The 8,093-nt window shown below is 46.2% G+C and overlaps 1 pseudogene; it reads right to left on the bottom strand.

The window, feature by feature from the left end:
• Positions 1–6,569: 6,569 nt before the first annotated feature.
• The window catches only part of LOC119305915, a 6,991-nt pseudogene continuing 5,467 nt past the window's right edge, over positions 6,570–8,093 (bottom strand).

The following is an 8,093-nucleotide window of genomic DNA, read 5'->3' as shown; positions in this document are numbered from 1 at the left end:
CCCGCGCATGACTCTCGCCCCTGCGCGCACGACCTCCCCCTCCTCCTCCTACTCCTCCCGTGCCGTTCGCCGCCGCGTAAATTCCGGCAGAACTCCGACAGCCGTTAGCCGCCCTTCACCGCGGGAGAAGTCGCGGGAGCCGCTCGCCGCTCGCCGCTGGAGCCACCGCGGGTCGCCGCTATAGCCGGAGCCGCCGCGGGTCGCCCTTCGCCATGGTCGCCGCCGGAGCCGCCCCGCCCCTCCCCGGCGCTCCAACCCCAACTCCCCGACGCTCCATCCTCCCTGCCCCGCTTCTCATCACCACCGCCGCCCTCCCCGAAGCCCATCTCTCTCCAGCCTCCCCGCCCGCATGCAGCCCTCGCACTCGGCACCGCACGGGCCTGGCCCTCTCTCCTCGGATCCGGCCACCATGGAGAACCTGACCCGTAGGGCATACCCTCCTCCTCTGATGCGTAACACCCATCACTGCCCCGGCGGCCGGTTGGGATCCTGTCCGCCATCATGAGCAGCTGCTCCGCGTCCGAGTGCACCAACTCGGAGGTAGAGGTTGGGCTGTAGCTTGTGGACGCCAAGGAAGAACGCAAGTTGTTGCCGTCGCCGAAGATGAAAACTGGTGGTAAGCCTCTGCAAGCATCCACCCCGCCTCCCGCCTCTTAGTTCTTCTCCTTTTTTACTCTGGATGGATGATGTCTGATCTTGTTCAGTTAGTCTCCAGTGCTTGAGGAAGAAAAACAGTCTCCTCTGACGTCGATCAGCAGAGCCCATGTTTTTTTGCAAGTAAAGAGACTCTGAGTTAATGGTTTTCTATTTACAACATGCATACAACCAAGAACGACTCTACAGAAAAGTATTAGAAATTATTTACAAATAGCTTTAAGCAAGAAATGCCACGAGATGATTACATTACAGTGCTCTTTTCTCTCTTCATTACTACAACCTTGATGATGCTTGGGTGATTCAACTGAATAGCTGATGGATTGAAATTCATATTACAATGTGAAAAATGTAGCAGTTTCAGATTACAAGACTCATGTTGCTGTTGTAGATAAAGGGAGAATTAATGTAGTTGCTCTGTAGGAAGCATGTTATCACAGCAATTTTCCTACTTAAATTTAGAGATAGCAACACATGAGTTAGTTAATGTACTAGCTGGTCTGTACTTCTCCAAATAGTAGGCAGAGTATTTGGATAGTGCTAAATATTATAGGATGCTTACAGGGAAGAGCACGTTTATAATGTCCTATAAAATTATGATTTTGAGCAACGGTACATTAAGTTCTACAGTGCACGTGGATAGTGTTGCCATCTAGAATGCCTTACAAGTCTGAGTTCCAGCAGGATAATCAGAAGTGACTGTAATTTATCACCAAAGTGCCTTCAGTGCTATATATGTAATTTTGTTCTAATTTCTATGATTGTATATCCTCGAGAAATAACAGTATTTCATACTCTGATATGGTGATGCTTTCCAAAACACTGGCACATTTACATTAGATATAATAAAAATAGTTCTTCTGCACAAATAGACAACTATACTGGAAAACTTGGAATTACAGTTAAACATTGCCAAAACAAAGTGACAGAATTCACAGAGTCAATCCTGCTTAATTGCTTGCTTCCTAATGGGCTCTTCACCTCACCACATTTGATGGATGTCCGGGAGCGTTCCGGCTAGATGGGTAATTTGTTCATCCATTCTTCTTGCTCTTATTTTTCGCTATGGTGTTGATAAGTGAGAACGTAGCTCACAATAATTTTATGTGTGCGAATGTGTTGCGCCATCCCTTTAGTTTATCCCTTCTTTTTTACTGAAAAACTGTAGGTAAGTCCTGATAGTTAACGTCATTTAAATCCAGCTTATCTCGATGCTTAGGTACTATGCACGTACTGACCCGACCCTAACTTGTGATGCAACCAGGGTGAAAATTTCTGAAGAAAAGTTATTTAAGTACTCCTGGTGTGCTGCTGGAATAAACTGAAGGTACATGTTCAGATTTGTTCTCTTTCATGTGATGGAACCCTATCCTACGCGCATAGCAGTGATGAAACATAGCGTACTCTCACCCTTTTTTTCCAGATCGAGATGGTGGAGGCAGCCAGTGTCGTGGCCGTTTGCTGGGGAGCTTGCCGGCGTTGTGGTGGAGAAGGTTGGTTGCCTCCTCTCCCCACCAAGTCACTTTGGCCCATAGATCGAGTTCATGGTGGATAAGGAAGGTGTGGTCGATTTCACCAGGCTGGATCCGAAGGTCCCGAAGTCCTATGCCATGAACCGGCCACGGCGCATGCGGCCGGATGCACTTGCTCAACACCTTTCCATCTCTGTACAATCAGGTAAAGATTTCCTCACGTGCCAAATATCATTTTCAGGTTGCCAAATAGTAGGCTAGGAACTATAGAAAGTGGATTGCTGAGTTTGCCAAGCATAATAGCACACCTATTATCAGATGACCTGAAGAGTATATCAACCAAAGATGCTTTCAGATTTATGCATGCCTATATTAGGTTCCTATAAACTCCTGTATTCTTTTCAATAGATTGCCACAATAGCTTCTTTAATGCACCAGGGAATCATCTTTTCTATATATCAGGTAAATAGCTATACACCAGTTTCATGGCAAGTGCCTTGATGTCTACATATAGCACTGTATGATACTACTACATCAATCGTTAAACTGCCCATACAAACATCGCTTAGAGCAGTAGTCTTCTCTGAATGAAATTATTATCTGTCCCAAAGGGTTCTTGATAAAACTTATTCTGAATTTTAGATGGTCACACACTGTACATACATTGGCAGTGGAAGCTAATAGATCGACTGTTGAATTGCTCATACAAATTTCTCTAAGAATAGTGTTCTCTGAATGTAATTGTTATCCGTCCAACCGATCTTACAGGATTACAGTAGGAATCAATCCATAGGTTTGAGTTGATATTGGAAGAAGCACAAACATAACCGGACCCGGCTGAGCCGAAAGGTGTAAATTTTTGGCCGTCACTTTGTTCAGTTTTCCCTGTACCTGCACTTACTGTCTTCACCTCGAACCTACCTTCATACTTGCAGGAATGTAATAACACTTTGCATCAGGCTTGTGAGCAACTGTAAGTTGTTTTGCATGTGATACTACTTGGGGTAATGTTTGCTACCGGTCGACCGGCTACAGACTAGGCCGGTCGCGCGAGCAGCATACGATCGCTTGCAATCTCTCGCCTGCGGCTGTGCCACGTCTTCCTCCTTCCCTCCCCACGCGTCCCCTCGTGGGCCCTGCAAACCGCCTCGCAGCGTCTCCCTTATCGTTCCGCACAGTCAACCCATCGCAATGTCTTCCTCCCCCAAATCAGAGACACACCCTGCGGTGAGCGGCCGCCGTCCACCTGACCCGGACTACTCCAGCAAGTGGCTGCCATCCACTAGCCCCACACTGCTCTGGCGATCCGACCGGCCACCCATCCACCTGCGCGGCTGTGCGGCAACCCATCTTGCTATGCCCGCTGCTCGAAGGTGTTACAACTACGCCGCCGTGGTACTTCAGTCAGCGGCGACTGTGCTACAATGGTGGCGAGCGGGTGGTGGCCAGGGGTGCGCGGCGGCGGTGACCGCGGCTGGCACCGAGTGCTGCAACCGACGAGCATTTTTGCTGGAACCTGCCGGCGGAGAAGTTGGAAGCGGCAGGGCGATAAGCTGCAACCAATATCGGCGGCGAGTCGAACATGCTACAACCGGCAGATCACGAGCTACAACCGACGTTTGTTTTTGCTGGGACCGGTGAGAATTTTTGCTCCCACCGGCGCACCATTGTTCGCTGATTCATGCCACTGTTTTTTGCTGGAACCATCCAGCTTTTTTGCTGGAACCAGCGTTGGTAGATGCTACATGGGTGAACTGAAGATGTTTTCACTGTCGTCAATGGCTATACGAAGATGCAGGAGGCGGCGATGAAGATGTTTTGACGGTGGATGGAAAATGCTACAACCGGCTTCGTAATTTGGTACGAGCCATCTGAGGTCGTCGAAGAGATTTTGTGCCGGAACCGACGAGAGAGCGGGGGAGGAGGTTGGTCGGCGAGCGGCAGAGCTTTGAGCTCTCTGTCGCCTCGCATGGGTTTGTGGTATTGGCGGCGCTCGATCACAGCTTTTTTTGTCTGCGGGAGGAGGACGAAACGAGAGCTAATCCGACGGCTACCAGGCGTAGAATCGCGAGGCTCGCGGTTGACCGGCCGGTTGACCGGCGCCTATGTATCGCCTACTATTTGTGTGATTTTTTTTACCCACTGTTCAAGATATATTTCGATATTCTGATAAATCGGCCGATTTATCGTTTATCAGCGTCAGCCTGATAAAATAAATTGGCAGATAAATTAGGTGATATGGCGATAAATCGGCCGATATGCCGATAAACTGGCCGATCTATCCCTTATCATGGGTTGACCGATAAGTTACCGATAAACGATATCCCAAACATTGTTTTTACCTTAATAAACTTTCCTTCTTATTATATATCATATGGAATTCTTCAAACAGAGGAGAGCAACTCAATGAGTTGGCATACATTCAGTCATCTATGTTGATGCAACTCAACTAACAAAGAGTATTTAAGAAAAGACTACAATTTGTAAAGCCAGTGGACAAATTAGTTCTGCACAGTCCGGCATTACCGGTGTGCATGCAGTAATTCATCAATGCTGGGGGTCAGTGCTATGAACATCAAGCTTCACCTCTATCAGTGACATTAATTTGTTGTTTTTGTTTTATATCACATAATTTACCATTCTTCAGTTTTGCATATCGTATTTTGGTTCGTGAATTTGTATTTGGTTATTTCTGTAACCTTATTTCTAACATGCCTTCAACTACTGTTTATCGCACAAAAAGTCGAAATATGTGGAATAGAGAACTATTACGGGTAATAAGCGTTGTTTTCTCATGCAGACTATAAATTCTCTGTAATTCACGTGGTTTTGGAATTTGTCTTATGTGCAAAATATGTACAAGGCTTGTGAGCAGGGGCGGAGCTCTGTTGGGGCCAAACAGGACCATGGCCCGCCGAGGTTTTTTGCATTTTCTATTTTACCTATGCATCGGAGCACAACCCATGTGCAACCCACTAAGTACGCGGTCGATCTAACGCACTTCACGTCTCGCTCGCCACTCGCCAACTTGCCATGCGAGAGCATGCAGCCGGCACGAGCATGTAGCAGCTCTGCAGCTTCTCCTGGCCGCAGCCAGCAGGGGCACTCAGCACTTGTACTTGTACCTTAGGCCCTGTTTGGTTCATAAGTCTTAGGACTTTTTTTAGTCCCAACTTATAAGTCCGAAGTCCCTAAAAAGTCCCTACTTGTTTGGTTCCTGGGACTTATAAGTCCCTATAAGACCATATTACAACAATAAGTCCATATAAGTCCCTCATTGAGAGTCTTATTTCATAAGTCCCTATAAATCCCTCCTGTTTGGTTTAGATGGGACTTATAGGAACTTTTTTAAGTCCCTAAACCAATAAGTCCCTGGAAACAAACATCCTTTTAGGCCTAGCATCGGCCGACCGCGTAGATCTAGCGTCGCACATCCAGGGGCCAGTTGGGCAGGTAGACAGCCCCACCCCGCTCCCGCCCTCCGACTTGCTGTATGGGCACCCAGATTGCGGAGTCAACAAGAGATCACAAGTAATCAACGAGTTTAGCAATGAAGTTAGATACAAATTGCTCATATGCATATCTGTCCACCGTAAAGTCATGGTTAGATACTTAGATATCAAGGTTGTTCCACTCGATTGGGGAAACGAACTAGACGGAAATTGTAATATACTGCACAACTAATTTTCCTATAATTGCTTCATTAGATAGCCTGATTTTTGCACTCACTTGTTCTTTACATTTTATAGATGACAATATATATTTGGTAGGCATAGGCAATGGGCAGCAAAGCTACTGATAATCACGGAAGAATTGAGTTGGTTTTTGAAAGAAAAAGGAGAACATTCTAACAATTATATTAATAAATATATATCTGATCACTCCATCTTATAACCTTGTATCATATATTAGTGCATGTGCTTCATTCAAAAAATATTTTGCTCTGCCTTTGTCTCACCGGCCCGCCCAACTTTTTCTTTGAAGCTCCGCCACTGCTTGTGAGCAGCCTTTTTTAGCCAAGTACTTGTATAATTTCTCTTCTAACTTAGCTATCAGCCTATTACGAAAGGCTTTGAGGATTAATCTTAACTAAATTTTTATACCTGTAGTATTCTTCTGTTATGATTTAATCTTGCACCATGTTAGTCTTGCATCACGTTAGACCCTGGGGTTGTACTTGCTGCAAATGGTGTAGGAACTCAACGATTGTACTTGCTGAAAATTTCAATTGATCAACATGGGAGTAATGGTCTCATGATCTAAGAGTGGATTATTTATTCTGTTCAAATATGTTTAAGAGGGGATGAGAAAGTTTCTGCTTAGGTTTGCGTTGCAAGTGAAAGCTTAGTTTAGTAGCAAGGTTATAACGTGCGTTGCACGTGCAAGCTTACTAGTAGTACTTAAGTATACTTTTCAGCATCAATAGAAAAGCAGTAACCCAATATTCATCTCCATTACTAACACAAGAATGACCATATAAATATGTCCATTACAAAAAGCATACAGAAATTGTGCAGCACAGGTATGCATGCACGCACATACACACATACTCCCTCCGTTCCAAATTATTCGTCGTGATTTTAGTTCAAATTTGGACGAGTAACAATTTGAACTAAAACCACGACAAGTAATTTGAAACGGAGGGAGTACATGTACTACCGTAGATGATGACAGTTATTACTCCGTGTCGCCATCATTTATTTTACGAAGAAACTTTCACTCCCAACACTCGTACTTTTGTGTCGAGTGACTAATTAAAGCTTATGCAGTGATGGTGATGGCGGCCAATTAAGCACTAATGGTTCGACCACCGTCGACATAGATGACCTGCCCGGTGATGAAGGAAGCCGCCGGCATGCAGAGAAATGCGACCGTCGAGGCAACCTCTGCTGGCTTGCCACACCATCGCAACGGGGGTCTTCGAGTGCTCCCGCTCCATGTACTCCTTATTTATCTGTAAAGTATATCCACAAAGAACATTCGGGATGTCAGAAACATTTTTCCTCCTCGTGTAAAGTAAACTTATCACTTCCCCCAAAACTGTTAGAGCTTCCCTTAACCTTAAACCCTAAACTATCTCATTAAAAAGGTACTAAACCTGGTTTAAAATTAGTGTGTTGTTGTTTAAACAAGCAAAACACCTACTAGTACTTTGAATAGGTTAGACTATATTGCTTACTTTTTCAACCATATCGGTTGTGATGAATCCTGGGGCGACACTGTTCACACGGATGTTGTGAGGGGCCCACTCGGTGGCCAAACTCCGCGTCAGTTGATTCAGTGCACCTACAAACACAATATATATTTTTAAAACTTGAAGTCGGTTAAATTATTATTATTTTGACTTAGACCTAACCAATGAAATGAATAGCGCGCTATTTCGGCGTTTTAGCGTCGCTATAGCATATTTGGGAGGCTCACGTTACGTTTGAGCACATTTGCTCGCTACGACGCTAAACACGCTATAGCGTGCTATTTTGGCGTTTTAGCGAAAAAACGTTATACGTTTTAGCGTGGAATGGACCAAAACAGGGTCATCTAGGCTGTTGGACAGACAGCAGGCTCAACAGCCCATTGGGGAATCGGCCCAAAACTTTCTCTTGACCTAACCTAGCCATCGGGCATCAGACCACAACACCACGCACTGGCAATCCCCTCCCAAATTTCACATCGATAGCTTGTAGCGGCGGCGGCGGCTGCGGTGACCCCAACTCGAGTAGCTGCCGCGTCCATGTCAGCCACACCGTCGGCGCCGGCGACTCAGCCAGGTGAGCTCTCTCTCTCTCTCTCTCTCTCTCTCTCTCTCTCTCTCTCTCTCTCTCTCTCTCTCTCTCTCTCTTCCGTAGAACCAACTCGCCGGGATGTGAGAAGAGCACCACCGTCCGCACACCCATTGCGCGCGCACGGCTATCGCCGCCGCCGCCGCCGCGGCCTTGCGTGCACAGGGTCTCCTCGGGCGGCGGTAGG

Source organism: Triticum dicoccoides, chromosome 5B (genome assembly GCF_002162155.2).
Source record: "Triticum dicoccoides isolate Atlit2015 ecotype Zavitan chromosome 5B, WEW_v2.0, whole genome shotgun sequence".
NCBI classification, from domain to species: Eukaryota; Viridiplantae; Streptophyta; class Magnoliopsida; order Poales; family Poaceae; genus Triticum; species Triticum dicoccoides.
The sequence above is the reverse complement of the archived record's forward strand: the minus strand, read 5'-3'. Positions and strand labels throughout refer to the sequence as shown.